Genomic DNA, 18825 nt, shown 5'->3' with positions numbered 1-18825 from the left:
TTTGAGTCATTGAGGTTTTTACTTTTACTTAGGAGATGGCCTTTAATTTGATTGGATAGGGCTGCTGTGTTCTTTACCAAGGCTATGAAATAATAAAAACATAGTGTTTGGTCATTTTGACCTATAAGCTGATTATCTGCTCATGAGCTGTCCATGAGTTGTGGGTTTTCCAGAAACTGTTAGAAACTTGGCTTAGTTAGTCAGAGTGGAAACTTGAAGCCTGTCATGGAATTGGTCTAGTCAAGCAAACTGGGGTCTTTGAGGGTCTGGAGTTCCTGGGGGAGGGTCCCCTCAATGCATCAAATTGTTTACTGAGATTCTTTGATCATAATACCCACATTCTAAGGCCTAGTTGCTTTCAGACACACAGCTCTTGAACCAACTCTCACTCTCTTAACCAAGCTCATCTGTCCCAATTTTGCATGCACAGACTTTAAACAAGCAGCTCCTGTACTGGCTGTCCTCAGCCTTGCTCTAGTCACACCACTCCTATAGTTCCCCAAAATTCCATATCAGATACACAAACAACTAAACAAATCCCCAAAACTCCTCAAACAGTATGAAAGGCCTGGACAATTATGCTAACACTTAAAACCACTAATCATCTAGAAAGGTTCTCCAATAAGAATTGTCCAGAGAAGCTCAGGAAACAATTTAAAAGAGTAAGCTCTAGTGCCATGCCTTCCTGACCATGTTTCCCACTATGAGGGTACATGGACTGAACTTCTGAAACTGGAAACAGGCCTCAGTTAAATTTTGTTCTTTATAAGAGTTGTCTTGGTTATGGTGTCTCTTCACAGAAACAAAACCCTAAGACACTAACAAAACTAGAAACTAAAAGGGGGCATAACAACAGAAACAGATGAAATCCTTAGAATAATTAGTTCTTACTTCAATAACCATGCTCCGCAAAATTGGAAAACCTGAAAGAAGTGGACAATTTTCTTGAGAGATACCACTTACCACAGTTAAATGAATATCAGACAAATAATTCAAATTGAACTATAACCCCTAAGGAAATAGAATCAGTAAGTAAAAGTCCCCCACCCCCCCAAAACAACAACAAAACAAAACAAACAAACAAACAGAAACAAAACTTCAGTTAGATGGTTTTAGAGCAGATTTTTACAAGACTTTCAAAGAGCTAATACCAGAACTCCTGAAGTTTTTTCACAAAATAGAAACAAGAGGAACATTGCTCAACTTATTTTATGAGGCCACAATCACCTTGATACCCAAAACACACAAAGACACAACAAATAAACAGATTAACTTCCCTCATGAACATTGATGCAAAAATACTCAGTAAATACTGAATCTAAGAACACATCAAAATGATCATTCAACATGATCAAATAGGGTTCATCCCAGAGATTCAATGATAGCTCAACATACAAAAATCTCTCAACATAGTTCTCCATATAAACAACCCAAAAGGGAAAAAAAGGCCCATGATCATCTCATTAGATGTTGGAAAAACCTTTGACAGAATCCAGTGGGAAAAGAGATAAAGTTTGAAGGCACAGACAATTTACTCAATGAAATCATACAATATAATTTCCCAAACATAGTGAAAAAATGAACATTCAAACATAAGGGACATTTTTGAATACCAAATAGACATGACTAGAGAATAACCTCTCCATGAAATATTACACTCCAATTTCAAAAATAGACATCAAAGTAGCAATATAAAAAGTGCTGATGCACACACATAGGCAGAAACATCAAAATAATGTCAAATACCTCATCACTAATGCTAAAAGCAAGGAAAAGCACGGGATATTCTTATAATACCTGAAAGTATACAATTGTTAACCTAGATTTCTATACACAGAAATGGTGTCTCTTAGGATGGTTGGATAAAGAACAGCACTTTAAGAAAAAGGTGAAATAGAGCAATTCATGGCAACGATAAGCCAGGGATGCAGAAAATATTTAAAGAATTATACAAATAGGAAAAAAGACTTTTACTCATGCAAGCATTAAAAAAAAAGGTTACTTAAAAGATAGGAGAGATCATACAGGTTGGTGCCATTAGGGTTTGTTTTCCTGCCCATCCCAGCATGGTTTGCCTAGAGACTGAAATGGGATCCTTAGGAGGAAGCTGGAGGTGGAATGCCTGTGAATGAGAACTTAGGCAGTGGTGTGGGAGAAACAGACTCCTCAAGAGGCAGGCTTGAGGGAGAAAGGTCATTTAATTGGGAAGCAAATAAATAGATAAAGGCTGTTTAGACTTTTGTGCAGTGGGTAGAGTAATGTATATCACTGGCTGAGGCCAAGGTGCTGGGAATGCCTTATATGTATGAAGAGGAATTTCAGATGCTTGCTGGACATGATCTTATAAGGAGAGAGGAAGTTTTACCTGAACCTGGCCACCAGGCTACATGGCCACCTCAAAGGGGCCAGATGTGGGGGCTGTAAGGCCAGGTGGGCCAGGACAAGCAGGCTCTGAACAGGGAAGGAATGGTCTTACTCTTGCCAGTCTCAAGACAAGATATTTTGGGGGTTTGGATATGCCTTGATCTCACTCTAGCTCCAGGCTAGCTCCCTGTGTCACACAGCTCCCTGGCCCTACAGGGTGGTTTCTATCAACTTAACAAAAAACTGGAACTATCTGGGAAGAAAGCATCTTTTTTTTTTTTTTTAAATTGAGACTAGTTCCGTCCATTTGCCTGCAAATTTCAATATTTCCTTGTTTTTAATAGTTGAATAGTATTCCATTGAGTAAATGTGCCACAGTTTCTTTATCCATTCTTCAGTTGAGGGACATCTAGGGTGTTTCCAGATTCTGGCTATTATGAATAAAGTTGCTATGAACATAGTTGAGCATAAGTCCTTCTTGTGTGGTGGAGCATCGTATGAGTTGTATAGCTTGGTATTAAGGTAACACTATTCTCATTTTCTGTTCAGATGCATTCAATGGACAACTCATTTTCCATGGTTGTGGGGAGAGCAGGGACCACCTCTGAAATGAAGTCTGGTGCCCATGATTTGATCACTTCGCCTTGGTGGGGAGGCTAGGGGGCAGCACAGAGGAAGGGGAAGCAGACTATCCAGATGAGAACCGATAGGCTGTGGTCATATGGTTGAGGAGGACGTCCCCTTCTGTCGGAAGTCTAGGGGAGGGTAGTAAGGCAGAAGAAGGAGAGAGGGAATGGGCAGATACAAGTGAGAGGATAATAATCAGGATGCAATCTGAGTAAATTATAATAAATTAAAATTTTAAAAATTGAAGATAGAGACTTCTTTTGTGTTTGAGTGAAATGTTCTGTAGATATTAGTTAGGTCCATTTGCTTTACTCCTTCCAGGCTTCCCCAAACTCCCTTCTTCTCCAGGTCCACTCCTCCTCCATTTCCCTTCAGAAAGGAGCAAGTATCCAAGAGACAATACAAACATGACAAAACAAGATACAATAAGACAAGGAAAAATCCCCCATATCGAATCTGGATAAGGCAACTTAATGGTAGGAAAAGAATCACGAGAACAGGCAATAGTCAGAGACACACCTATTCCCACTGTTAGGAGTCACAGAAAACCACCAAGATTATAGCCATAACATGTACACAGAAGACCTGATGCAGACCCATGCAAGTCCTATGCTTGCTGCTTCAGTCTCTCTGAGCCCATTTGAGCCCTATTAGTTGATTTGGTGGGTCATGTTCTGGTGTCTGCCATCTCCTGACTTCTACAATCTTTCCTCTTCATGTGGTTTTCTGAGCTCCAAAAGGAGGGACCCAATAGAGACCTCCAATATAGACTTTGTCTCTGCATAATGTCTGGCTGTGGGTGTACCTGCTTTCCTATGCTTCCATAGGAAGCCTCTCTCATTAGTACTGGAAAAGGCACTAATCCTAGGTCTCTAGCCTATCCAGTCTCCAGTTCCTGGCCATCCAAGCAGTGTCAGGCATGGAGTTTGGAAGAGGGAACCTTATTGTTGTTGTCATTGTTTTGAGACAAGGTCTCTCTGTGTAGCCATGGCTGTCTGGGACTCACTTTGTAGACCAGGCTGTCCTCGAACTCACAGAGCTGTGTCTGCCTCTGCCTCCCGAGTGCTGGGATTACAAATATGCACCACTGTGCCCAGCAGAAGAGAGAATTTTAATTGGAAAAAATTGTAAGATTGGCCTGTAAGCTAGTCCATAGGAGAATTTCTGAAATAATTATTAAGGTGGAAGGGCCTAACCTTATGTTGGTCCTGGATGGTATAAGACAGGAGGCCGAGCAAATCATAAAGAGCAAGTATACAAGTAGCTTGCCTACATGGTCTTTGCTTCAGTCTCTTTCATCAGGTTCTGACCTTGAATTTCTGCCCTGACTTCCTTTGTGATGCACTGTGATATGGATATGTAAAACGAAGTAATCCCTTTCTTCCCAAAGTTGCTTTTGTTCACAGTGTTTCATTACAGGAATAAAAATCCCAAATAAGACAGAAATTGTGTATTGATATGTTAGACCTGACTATATTGTGAGGAGGATTATTTAAAGACATTGGGAGTTTGAAATGGAAAAAATAAAATATGGAGGGTTTATAGCTTAATGAACTATCAAGGAGACTTAGAGAATAATGCTGAGAGTCCCTTAAAGACTACATCAGAACCACTCAGTATTTTTGAATTAGAATTTTGTTGTGATTAAACAAGAAACCAAACCACTAAAGTGCAATCTTTGCTAGGACAATGGATATTAACAGAGCTTAAGATATTAGCATCATTAATGCAAAATCTTCTTTGATGAATTTTCTTAAGGTCAGCATACAAAAACTGTGGTCTAGGGAAGGGCAAGATTGTTCCTCTTGCTGGCAGCTGAACTTCATAATATATAAAATTTTGCCAAGTGGTGCGGGCTTTGAAATTATGAAGGCATTGTGGAGAACAGCTGAAGACTGATATTATGAGAGGCCAGGAGAGGTCACTGGAGAAGGTACAGCCTCAGTCAAAGAAATGCCCAAGATTGAAGGATCATTGAGAGAAAATATTGAAGGATCCTTGAGAGAAGTAGAGACTTTGCACCAGGTGGCATGGTTTGAGTTCATGAAAGACACCAGAAAACGTGGCCCCAGATTCAGGACATGGCACAACTACTAATTACAGCATCAGATGTAGAATGGAGCAAGCCTAAGTTGCTGAGACAATCTGTAAGCGCCAAGGACAACAGAACCAGTGAAGTGGAGCTGTCTAGGTTCCTAGAGGCCCGGATCAGAACTCTGACACAGTACTTTACTTTGACTTGGGTTTTGCTTTGATCTGATCATAAGTGTTGCCTGGTGATTCCTTCCTGAAAAATATGTGAGTTAGTTCTGATTTTACAGGAGCCTACATTTGAGAAAATTTGAACTTTGAAAGAGACAGCACATACTGTAAAGAGAATGACTTTTAAAAGTGTTTTAGTTTTTAAAGACTGGGGGACTCCTTAAGTTATTTATGATGACATCGTGATATTGATATTAATATCAGATCTCTGGGATAAGCAAGAAGGGAGAGGTTATGGTTTAAAAAGTATAATACATTTTTCTGTCAGGTTGACAACTTGTCAGTTGTGATGGACGGTTTGACTTTTTCAATGTGACACAATCCTACATATATATGTGAGAAGAAGGAATATTAACTAATAAAATGTATCCACCATGCTGACCAGAAAGAAAATCTGTAGACTACTTCTTTGATTAATGATTGATGTAGAAGGACACAGATCAGTAGATTCAGTGTCACCCCTGGGAAGGTGGTCCTGGATGGTATAAAAAAGGAGGCTGGGCAAGTCATATGGGAGCAAGCCAGTAAGCAACAATTGTTCATGGTCTCTGCATCAGTTCCTTCCTCCAGGTTTCTGCTTGAGTGAGTTTCAGTCCTGACTTCTCTGGAGTGTGTTATAGAACTGTAAACTGAAAGCTCTTCTCAAATTCTTTATGGTCATGGCTTTTATCACAGCAATGAAATCCTTAGCTATGAAAAAACTGGTACCATGTCAATGGTATTTCTATAACAGATATTACCCTGTGTTTTAGGGAAGATTGTGGAAAGATTTTGGAACATTGTGTTGGAAAAGCTTTTGAGTGTTCAGACCATAATGTTTTTTTCTGTAGGAGCTTGGAAAATGAGATTTTTAAGAGAAATGCAAACAATAAAGGTCTGACTTGCAAAGTTTCAGATGGAAGACAAGATTCCTCCAGGGCTCTTTGTGTGATATTTTGCATTCAGAAGAAAGTCTGGAAGGGGCTACTGGTGATGATGAAACCCAGTTGTAGAGACCCCAGGATTTTCAAGGTGCTGGCACTGTTGGATGGCCACCAAGAAGAGAAGTAAGTATGAAGTGAAGTTGTGCTATGTATGCTGCAGCAAGCCCTTTGGAACTTAAAAATTATGAATATCAGCAGTCTGACATTACTTTACACTATGAGACTTTGGTTTTGATTTGATCTGGTTGTAATTGTGACTTACTTTCCTCTTAGAGTAAGAAACTATTTAACTTGCTATCCTTCTTCATGATCTAGCTCAATGAGTCTATGTGAGCCGCACCTCCAGGCACCCTACATAACCGGCCAGATCTAACCTCGATACCAGATCCAGTGTCCATATGGTCCAAGTGGGACTTAATAAAACTAAAAGTATTCCATGCAGCTGAAAAATTAGTCATGTAAAGAAGAATCCCAAAATAATAGAGTTAATCTTTGCCAGCTAAACATCTGAGGAAGGATTAATATAAAAATATATAGATCTAAAAAAAATGAAAGCAAAACAGAGTCAAAATAACAAAAAGCCCATTCAATAAATGGGCAATAGACCTGAACAGACAATCCTAAAGCTTTGTGTGACAGCACATGTTTGTAATCTTTGTACTTAGGGAGGCAAAGGCAGGCAGATTTCTGTGAGTTCAAGGCCAGCCTGGTCTACAAAGCAAGTACAGGGCAGCCAAGGCTACACAGAGAAACCCTGTCTTGAAACAAAACAATGTTAATCATTCTCAGAAATTAAGGAAATCCAAATCAAAGCAGTTTTGAGATTTCTTCTTCTCCCATTCAGAATAGCAAAAATCAAGACAACAATTTACAACATATGCTGGAGAAGAGATGGGGAAAATGGAATATTTATTCACTATTAGGATTGCAAACTAGTTCCAGCAACTCTGCAAATCATTTTGATTAATTCTCATAAATACAATTTTTAATTTTTTTATTTAACTAATTTATTCAGATTACATCTCTAAAAATAAATCTACCATATGACCCAGCTGTACTACTCCTTGGTGTATGCCCAAAAAACTCAAACATTTTTGTCCCCAAATACTTGTTCAGTTATATTTGCTGCTTCTCTATTTATAATACCTAAAAAATGGACACAAATTTTGCTCAAGTAATGAATGGATGGAATGAAAATATATACTATTTAAAACTGTTTAGTTGTGAGGAAGTATAAAGTCACGAATTTGAGGGTAATGGACAGAACTAGAAAAAAATAGTGGTGAGAAAGGTAACTTGGACCCAGAAGGACAAATGACATATGGTCTTTCAGGCTCCCAGATTCAAATCTCCAGACCTTAGTACACTTCATAGAGTAAGGGTAGAAAGGAACATAGTAAAAAGAGACCATTGCTGGAGTGAGATGGAGTAGGATGGAGGAGCAATAGAGATGGGATAGGGCATAAGTGATCTGATGAGCGTATGGGGAAAATGCTATGTCCTTAGTTAGGGAGAGGAAAGGGGAAGAAAGAAGAAAGAAGGATAAGGGTAAAATATCAGAAAAATCATAAGGAACCATATTATTAACTATCTACCTAAACAATTACAATACTTATAAGTCACTATGTAAATATTCATATACAGTTTAAATGAAATATTCCCATCTCGGGTGACAATGCTTCCTTCAAGAGCCAGAACCATGTAACAGAAACCAGGCACAAAGCACGAGAAGCCTGTTTTTTATTTGTTTTTTTTTTTGCCAGGGTTGTCTAAGAAACTCTCAAAACACTATAAACTATTGCTCTTGCCTTTGTTTGGTCCCCAGAAGTGGAAGGTAAGTCCCTATTCCTGAAGCCATCATGGATTTCAGACACAGGGCCCAGAGGCTACATTGAGCAGGAACTGACATGAAAGCCTCATCTCCATGGAAGCAACCAAAGCACCTAGCTATGATGTTTATGAAGTGCAGCAATGGCCAGCCTTGAATGACAAGTCTAAGTTTGTAATAGGGGCATGCATACATTATAGGTAACGAGCAGCTCTCTAATTAGAGTACAGACCTATTCAACAAGATGGGAATAATGCATGATACTGGTATTACAAGTTCTCTCATTCTCTGCATAATGTCTGGCAGTGGGTCTCTGTTCCCATCTGCTGTAGGAGGAAGCTTCTCTGATAATGACTGAGTAAGGCACAGATCCATAAGTATAACAGAATGTCATTTAGCTATTAAAGATAAACAAACGTGGTCAACTACCTAGAGCTAGTGAATTCATAGATCTTGTTGGAAAACCTACAACTGCCATTTTACCGAACAAGCATAATCCCTGAATACACTCTAAATATTTGTCCTTATATTCACATATATGGGTAATCCTAACCCTTTGTCACAAGGACACTAGCAAATAAATTAATATAATTTCTTAAATATTAATCAATAATGTGTTTATTTGTTCCAAGTAGAGGATGGAGATCAGAATGTGATGGCTTATCTTGATTGTCAACTTCATTACATTTGGAATCAACTGAAACTCAAATCAAGCAGCTGGGCATATCTGTGAGGGATTTTTATTCATTGTACATTTTGAGGTGGATAGATATACCATACATATGGGCTATTATCTTCTGAAGCACCCATGAAAGGCCGTAAAAGAAGGAAGATTTTGGTTTTTGTCTGCTTTACTTTTATTTTCTCTAGATAGTTCATCTATTTACTGCTAAAGCAATCTTTTACTCAGAACTTGGTTCTTTAGGATTTCAATGTATACTAATGAACATTTGAAGCATCCAGCATCATGGACTAAAGACCTATTGTGTTCTTGGCCATTATGAGACAGCCATTGTACTCAGATGACCACAGCCTGTAAGCCACTCTAATCATACATCACATAATATGAATATACTATATATACATATGTAATATTATTAGAGTATATTATATTAGAGTACACACACACACACACTATTCTGTTTCTTTGGAGCACTCTCACAAACACATCCTTCATAAAGGAAACTTTTCTTTGCTACAGATGAGACAATTACAGAAAAGTATAACCAATTAAAACATTAAATTGTGGAGTCCATTACCAAAGGATATATCTACACTACTACTCCTAAACCTACAGCTCAAGGACCACTGGGGAAGAAGTGGTGGAAACATTGTAAGAACCAGAAGAACATGGAGTTTACCATGTGAGAATGTATTTCCTAGAAACCTCCGAAGCTATACATATAAAATTTCACTGACTTGACTTCCTAAACACAGGCTGAACATGGACAATAGACGTGTTAGTGTAGATAGAGAAAAGATAATCATGTTTCAACCCTATATAAAGAATTGAAGACAGCTTAGAAACGGAAGTAACAGTAGAAATAATCCTCTTAAGGAAGCTATGCTATATTAAATGCTTAGCCATGAAAACATACATGATAGTAGCATTAGGAAACCTGAGCAGTTTGCACACACACACACACACACACACACACACACACACACACACACACGACTTATAAACTGATACACATGCCCCATATACATATGTATGTATGTATGTATACATTTATATACGTATATATATATATATATATATATATATATATATATATATATATATATACGTATATATAACTATATATATATATATAGTTAATGAAAGAAGAGGCAATATATTTGAAAAAGAGCTAGGGCTTAGAGGAGGAAAAGAGCTGGTTTAATAATCTTACAATCCTAAAGATAAAATAACTAAAATAGAGATTACTTTTTAATTTAAAAACATTTTAACTTATTCATTTTACATCCCAAATCTAGCTCCTTGCCTCATCTCCTCCTGTTCCCACCCTCCATCCCTCATTACCTCTCCCACCTCCCCCAGTATTCAGGAAGGAGGCCCCCTCTTCCCCTATCATCCGACCCTAGCCTAACAAGTCTCATCTGGACTGCCTCACCTCTGTGAGCCTGGCAAGGCCTCACCACCAGAGGGAAGTGATCAGCTGGTGGTCACCAGAGTCCATGTCAAAGTTAGACCCTACTCTTATGGGACCTACAACGAGACTGTGCTGCTTATCAGCTACATCTAAGGAGGGGGTCTAGGTTCTCACCATGCACGGTCCTTGTTTGGTTCATCAGTCTCTGCGGCCCCTCCCCCATCCCCGGGACCAGATTTGTTGTCTCTATTGGTCACCTTGTGGAACTCCTGTCCCCTCCAGGCCCTTCTGTTTCCCCAACTCTTTCATAAGACTCATTGCACTCTACCCCAAAGACTGGATGTGAGTCTCAGCATCAGAGGATCTCTATTATAGGCTCTCATCCTGTCCTGTTCCTTCTCTCTTCAACTGCTTCGGGTGTCTATTCTATTTGCCCTTCTGGTGAGAATTAAGCATCCTCCATAGGGTCTTCTTTGTTATTTAGCTTCTTTAGGTCTGTGTATTGAATTGTGATTATCATGTACTATGTGGCTAATATCTACTAAGTGAGTAAAGGCCATGTGTCTTTCTGGGTCTGGGTTACCTCAATTCAGGATAATCGTTTCTAGTTCCATCCATTTGTCTGCACATTTCAAGATTTCCTTGTCCTTAATAGCTGAGTAGTAATCCATTGTGTATCCATTCTTCAGTTGAGGGACATCCAGGTTGTTTCCAGATTCTGGCTGTTACAAATAAGGCTACTATGAACACAGTTGAAGAAGTGTTCCCAGTTTTCTGAGAAAATGCCATATTGACTTCCAAAGTGGTTGTACAAGTTTTCACAACTACTAGAAATGGATGAATATACCCTTTTCTCCACATCCTAGACAACATGTACTGTCACTTGAGTTTTAACCTTATCTATTCTGATGGGTGTAAGATGGAATTATTTGGTTTGGTGGTGTTTAATTTCTTGAGTCCTTTATATATTTTGGATATTAGACCTTTTTCAGATGTAGGGTTGGTGAAGATCTTTTCCCATTCTGTAGGCTGTCATTCTGTTCTGTTGAGAGTCTCCTTTGCCTTATAGAAGCTTTTCAGTTTCATAAGGTCCCATTTATTAACTGTTGATCTTAGAGCCTGAGCTATTGTCTTCTGTGTCAGTGAGTTCAAGGCTCTTCTCCATTTATTCTTCTAACAGTTTTAGTGTGTCTGGTTTTATGTTGAGAACTTCAATTCTCTTGGACTTTAGTTTTGTACAGGATGATAAATAGGAGTATATTTGCATTTTTCTACATGTAGATATCCAGATAGGTCAGCACCATTTGTTGAAGATACTATCTTTTTTCCATTGTATCGTTTTGGCATCTGTGTCAAAAATCAAGTGTCCATAGATGTGTGGGTTTATTTCTGAGTCTTTGATTCAATTCCATTCATCCTTGTTTGTTTGCTTTTCTATATGTTTGAGAATTGTTCTTTCAAGGTCAAGAATTGTGTTGGCATTTTGATGGGAATTGCATTGAATCTGTAGATTGATTTTAATAAGATGGCCATTTTTACTATGTTAGTCCTACTGATCCATGAACATGGGAGATCTTTCCATTTTCTGATATCTTCTTCAATTTATTTTTTTCAGACTTGAATTTTTTTCATACAAGGCTTTGACTTGCTTGGTTAGAGCTACACCAAGACACTTTATGTTTTTGTAGCTATTGTGAAAGGTGTTGTTTCCCTAATTTCTATCTTAGCTAATTTGTCTTTTGCATAACGAAAGGTTATAGATTTTTTGAGGTGATTTTGTATCCACCCACTTTGCTGAAAGCATTTATCAGCTGTAAGTGTTCCTTGGTAGAGTTTTTTGGGATCACTTATGTGTACTATCATATCATCCATGAATAGTGATATTTTGATGTCTTCTTTTCCAGTTTCTTTTCCTTGATCTCCTTTAGTTGTCTTATAGCTCTAGCTGGGACTTCAAGTACTATTTTATTTTTTGTATTATATTTTAAAAATTAGTTTATTTAGATTAAAACTCAATTGTTATCCCCTTACTTGTATCCTCCCATTCCTCCATCCCTCCCTCATGCACTCTATTCTCCTCCGTTAGGTCTGTGACAGAAGGTGAACTCTTCCCCCACCATATAGTCACAGCCTATCAAATATCATCTTGGTAGCTTGTCTATTTTCTGAGTGTCACCAGGCCTCCCCACCAAGAGGAAATGGTTAAATATGGGGCACCAGAATTCATGTTAGAGTCAGTCTCCACTCTTCACACAACTGTGGATAATGTCCTGTCCATTGGCTAGATCAAGTACTATTTTAAAGAGATACAGAGAGAATGGACTGCCTTGTTGTGTCCCTGATTTTAGTGGAATTTATTTAAGTTTCTCTCCATTTAGTTTGATGTTGGCTATAGGCTTGCTGTATATTTCCTTTACTATGTTTATGTATGTACCTTTTATCCCTCATCTCTCCAAGACTTTAAACATGAACATGTCTTGGTTTTGTCAAATGCTTTTTCAGGATCTAAGGAGATGATCATGTGGCTATATTATTTCAGTTTGTTTATATGGTGGATTACATTGGTGGATTTCTGTATATTGAACCACCTCTGCATGCCTGGAATGAAGACTACTTGGTCATGGTGGATGATATTTTTTATGTGTTTTTGGATTCAGTTTGCAAGTATTTAATTGAACATTTTTGCATCAATGTTCATAAGCAAAATTGTTCTGAAATTCTCTTCTTTGTTGGGTGTTTGTGTGCTTTATGCATCAAGCTGACTATGTCCTCATAGAGTGAGTTTGGTAATGTTTCTTCTGTTTCTATATTTGAAGGTCTGGTAGAATTCTGAGGTGAATCTATCTGGTTCTGGGTTTTGTTTTGTTTTGGTTTTTGTGTGTGTGTGTGTGTTTTTTTTGTTTTGTTTTGTTTTGGTTTGGTTTTTTTTTTTTTTTTTTTTTTTTTTTTTTTTTTTTTTTTTTTTTTTTTTTTTTTTGGTTCTTTTGGTTGAGAGACATTTGATGACAGTTTCTATTTCCTTAGGGGAAATAGAATTTTTTTTTACCCAATCTTGATTAAATTTTGGTAAGTAGAATCTATCAAGAAAATATCCATTTCACTTAGATTTCAAACTTTGTGATATATACGCTTTTGACATATGACCTAATGATTCTTTGGATTTTCTTGGTGTCTGTTGTTAGGTTTTGCTTTTCATTTCTGATTTTGTTTATTGTAATATTCTCCCTGTGCCTTTTGGTTGGTTTGCCTAAGGATTTTTCTATCTTCTTGATTTTTTCAAAGAGCCAGCTCTTGATTTCTTTGATTCTTTGATTTGTTTTCTTTGTTTCTAATTTATTTATTTCATCCCTCAGTTTGATGATTTCCAGAAGTCTATTTCTATTGGGTGTGTTTGCTTCTATTTGTTCTAGAGCTTTCAGGTGTGCTGTTAAGTTTCTAGTATGAGACCTCTCCAATTTCTTTATAAAGTCACTTAGTGCTATCAACGTTCCTCTTATCATTGCTTTCATTGTGTCCCATAAGTTTGGGTATATTATTCCTTCATTTTCATTGAATTCTAGGAAGTCTTTAATTTCTTTTTTTATTTTTTTCCCTGACTCAGAGGTCATTGAGTATGGAGTTAAGTTTCCATGAGTTTGTAAGCTGTTGTTTCTTTTGGTTTTGGGCTCCACCTTAATCCAAGGTAGTCAGATAAGATGCAAGGAGTTATTTGATCCTATATCTGTCAAGGTTTTCTTTGTGACCTAGTATATGGCCAATTTTGGAGAAGGTTCTGTGAGCTGCTGAAAAGAAGGTATATCCTTTTGTGTTTGGGTGAAATATTTGGTAGTTATCTATTAGGTCCATTTGCTTTATAGTATTTATTAGTTTCATTATTTTTCCATTTAGTTTCTGTCTCGATGATCTGTCCATTGGTGAGAGTTGGGTGTTGAAGTCTCCCACTATTAATGTGTGAGTTTTGATGTGTGATTTAAGCTTTAGTAATGTTTCTTTTATGACGTGGGTGCTCTTGCATTTGGGGCATAGATATTCAGGATTGACACACCATCTTGGTATAATATTTTGGTGAGTATGAAGTGTCCTTCCCCATCTCTTTTGATTAGTTTTGGTTGAAAGTCTATTTTATTAGATACTAGAATGGCTATGCCAGCTTTTTTCTTGGGTCTGTTTGCTTGGAATACCTTTTTTCATCCCTTTAATTACGAAGTCATGTCTGTCTTTATTACTGAGGTGTGTTTCACTTATGCAGCAGAATGATGGGTCTTTTTTCACATCCAATCTGTTAGCCTGTGTCTTTTTATTTGGGAGTTGAGGCCATTGATGTTGTGAGATATTGTTGACCAGTGGTTGCTAGTTCCTGTTTTTTTGTTTTATGTTGGTGGTGGTAAAATGTGTGTGTGTGTGTGTGTGTGTTTCCTTTCTTTTGGTTTTATGGATGTGGAGTTATTTTTTTCCCATGTTTTCCTGGGTATAGGTAGCCTCCTTGGGTTTGAATTTTCCTTCTAGTATCTTCTGTAGGATTGGGTTTATGTCTAGGTACTGTTTAAACTTGATTTTTCATGGAATATCTTGTTTTCTCCATTTATGGTAATTGGAAGTTTTGCTGGGTATAATAGTCTATGTTAGTATCTATGGTCTATTAGTGTCTGCATGACATTCGTCCAGTCCCTTCTACCTTTCATAGTCTCTGTTGAGAAGTCAGCTGTAATTCTGATAGGTTTGTCTTTTTATGTGACTTGACCTTTTTCTCTTGCAGCTTTTGATATTCTTTCATTGTTCTGTCTATTCAGTGTTTTGATTGTTGTGTGGTGGAAGGATTTTCTTTTCTGGTCCAATTTCTTTGGAGTTATGTAGGCTTCTTGTATGTTTATAGACATCTATTTCTTTAGGTTGAGGAAGCTTCTATAATTTTGTTGGGAATGTTTTCTGGTACGTGGAGCTTGGAGTTGTCTCCTATTCAAATTACTCTTCAGTTTGGTCTTTTTATAGTATTCCAGATTTCTTGGATGTTTTATGTAGGAACTTGTATCCCATCCCTAGTATCCTCCCATTTGTCCCTCCCTCCTGCTTTCCCCTTACTCCCCTCCCCTATGACTGTGACTGAGGGGGACTTGTAGGAACTTTTTAGCTTTAACATTTTTTTGTCTTGTGTATCAATTACTTCAACTGTATCTTTGGGCACCAGATTGGGTGTTCTGTTTCTCTAGAGAATTGTGACTAATACAAACCATGATAACTGTTCTGTTTCTGGAGAAACAGAATTATATTGATGAATATTTTAGTGGTCTTGGTTGGTGGTATATGGAACTATTTCTACAGCTAAATAAATCCTTTGGCTACTAAAGATCATTTTGTTGGTGGAGAAGGACTGAAAATCCATGGCCTGAGCTCTTTATCGACTATACAAGACAAATTAATTTGAAACTCTTGATTCTTCTCTTATGAGGAGCAAGGAATTTAGTCACTTGGCATCTGAAGCTTTTGAACATTTGTGTAAAACAAGGAAAATAATTAGGCTGGCTTGTTCCTTTCAGCATCTATGGACAAAGTAACAAAGGAAAAAAGAATGAGCTGAGTGATAAAACTGGTCAGCTTCAGAGGCATATACAATCTAAATGTTTCGAAGCAATCCCTGGAAGAAAATCTCTCTAGTATTCATAAAGCTCAAGTTGCAGAAAAACAAACCCAAGCTCTCATTATATGATTAGTTGACGTACAAGACAAATTTAATTACCAGCCTCAATGTGTGTGGCAGTCAAAGTTAGGACACTGATTAGAAAAGAAGGGGATGATGTGACTTGAGATGCTGATGTGTGCAAGAAACCTAAGAAGGCAGCAGATATTGAATTCTCATATTCAAATGTACTGATGCCACCTGAGAAAAATAGTCTCTGCTTTTGTCAGAGGATGCATCATCATCAAGGTACTCTGCAGTATTGTCATCTCTGCTCTTGCCAGAGAGAATTAATTCTGCCTTACAAGTAGAGTTGGCAATATCCCTCTCTAAAGTAGAAATCAGACAAGGCAGCACTGATGTCTCTCAGGGACCACATGTCATTGCCTCCAGACATATTACTAGATTTCAGGTTAAGCAGAGGTCAAGTAGAAAGCACAGTCCAGGAAGAGATGAGCAGCACCATGTGGTGTTTTGAATTAGAGATATTTCCTGTAGGCGTAGGAATTTGAACAGTTGGTTTCCACTACTTGTGGAGGATATAGAACCTTTGGAAAATGTGGCCTGACTGAAGGAAGACTATCACTGGAGGAAAGCTAGGAGGGTTCATATCCTAACCTCCTTACTAGTTCACTCTCTGCTTTGTCTATTGTGAAAGACACCATCTCGAAGCTTCCTCCTCTGGCTTCTCGGTCTTTGCTATTTTTGTCATTATGGATGGTCTCTCTGGAACCATAAGCCAAAGGAAACTCTTCATTGCATAAATCACTTTTTGTGTTTTACCAGAGAAACAAAAAGTAACTAATACAAGACGTAATTGGGGAATGTATGTGGTAATGAATTTTAACGGGATGGGATAATGGGGGAAAGAACATAAAACTAGTTAAGGTATAAAGACTCTAAGTTTTATATTGAAGCTCATGGAGTTTAAAGAGTTAAAAGTCTATTTTTACTGATTGGTTGAAGTATTTGTTAAATGATGACCTACCAAGAAAAAGCTGGAGATCCCTGCTAATCCTCAGATCAGTGTCTGAGGATCCCTGATGAAGGGATATTAAAGCTCTGGAAAATTGAAATTACTGCATATATTGTAGGTTGAAAACCTAATTTTCTCCCAATAGGAATTCCCAGAAAACATGATACTTTAAGACACAAAATAGTAAAAGGAGCTCCAGCACATCTGAAAAGCATTGTTCCACTCTTAAGGTCTGTGCTAGTGAAACAGGTCAAAAGAAAGTAAATTAGCAACATGTAAATGTGCACATAGATATAAATAAGAGAAGTTACTGCAATATTAGAAAAAATATAAAAACAAATATACAACAAAATATATGGGAAAATAAAATAAAACATACATATATATATATATATATATATACATATACACATGCATGCATGCATAGCTAGATACATACACTACTTGAAAAGAAAACCAGATCAACAATGATAACAAACAAAAAATTGCCTTGGGATATGCACTTGATATTCACTTTCCAGTAGTCAAGGAATTTGTTCAAGATTCCTGTTTTTTCACCTACATGAATTTTGTCTGTGGAGATGATTAATGCTGATTCACTGGTGGTATGGCTAAGATGATTCTGGATCAGTTAACTCAGCTGGTCAGACTGAGGTTTCTGCACTTGTACCCTGATCCCAGGGCAATCAGTATTCAGGGAAAAGGTTTGGCACAGACACTGTGCTATGCTCATATGACAATCCATGTGGAGACAAAGTGCGAGTGTGGGTGGTATGATGTGCTCCTGAGGTTACTGGCAGTGGAACTGAAGTTTTGGTGTACACACACTGACCTCAGTTTGACTGGCAGTCAACCTTATGCACACTGATCTTACAGAATGACTGATTTTGAGTCTGAAGAGTAGGGGAGCACACTAAATTCACAGGACAACAGGTCGACAGGACTAAATGCTTGCAAGCCTTCAGTCAAGTTGCTTGTTTTGAGGAGACAGGGTGTCATCTGGCAGAATGAATCATTAGTGGGGAAAGGATCCATTTGTCATTCCACAGGACACAGAGGGTGGTGGCCAGGTGTTAAATTGTGAAGAAACCTATTGTTTAAATCCGATTTTACCCTACTCTGTTGGTTTGAATGAGAATGGCCACCCCACAGGCTCATATATTGAATGCTTGATCTCCAGTTGGCTGATCTGTTTAGAAAGAATTAGGAAGTATGGCCTTGTTTGAGGAGTTGTGTCACTGGGCATGAGCTTTGAAGTTTCAGTAGTCCATACAAGGCCCAATCTGTGTTCTCTCTCTCTCTCTCTCTCTCTCTCTCTCTCTCTCTCTCTCTCTCTCTCTCTCTCTCTCTCTCTCTTCCTCTCTCTCTCTCTGCCTGCAATTCGTACATCAGATATGAGCTCCCATCTACTGCTCCAGTGCCTTGTCTGCCTCCCTGCTGCTATGCTCCCCACTATGATGATAATGGAGTAACCTTTTGAAACTGTAAGCATGTCTCCAATTGAATGCTTCTTCTATAATTTGCCATGGTCATGGTGCTTTGACATGACAATTTGAACAGTAACTAAGCCTCCTAGACTCCTAGAAAGCCTGAGAACATTGAGCTAGTATCAATCACATAGTCTGAACTCAGACTGCCACAGCACCAGTCCAGAAGACAGCTTCAAGGAATAGTACTGGAGAATAGGAGTAGTGGAAGATGAAAAGCCTAGATGTTCAGTCAGCAAGCAGCTCTCCTTAGGCAGTCAAGTGTAGAGTGAGAGGTCACCCTGTGCCTTTGGAGAAAAAAGCTTACCTCATTAGCTGAGAATAACTTTGGATCTAACCACATAGAAAGAATAGTCTTTGGAGTTACACATTCTCTATAGTGTTTACTAATGTAGATAATGAGAATGATGAAATTCCAGCAGGCTACTTGACAAGTATAAGTATATCTCTCTAATCAAGGGGCTTAATTCTTAGTAAATTTTGAAAGTATGTAGATAATTCTACTTTATGAATCTCAGTGCTACATTTGTTCCCCACCCTCCTTCTGAACCACTGAGGAGACACCTACACATAGAACATTGACCACCC

Source organism: Acomys russatus, chromosome X (assembly GCF_903995435.1).
Source record: "Acomys russatus chromosome X, mAcoRus1.1, whole genome shotgun sequence".
Classification (NCBI taxonomy): Eukaryota; Metazoa; Chordata; class Mammalia; order Rodentia; family Muridae; genus Acomys; species Acomys russatus.
The sequence above is the reverse complement of the archived record's forward strand: the minus strand, read 5'-3'. Positions refer to the sequence as shown.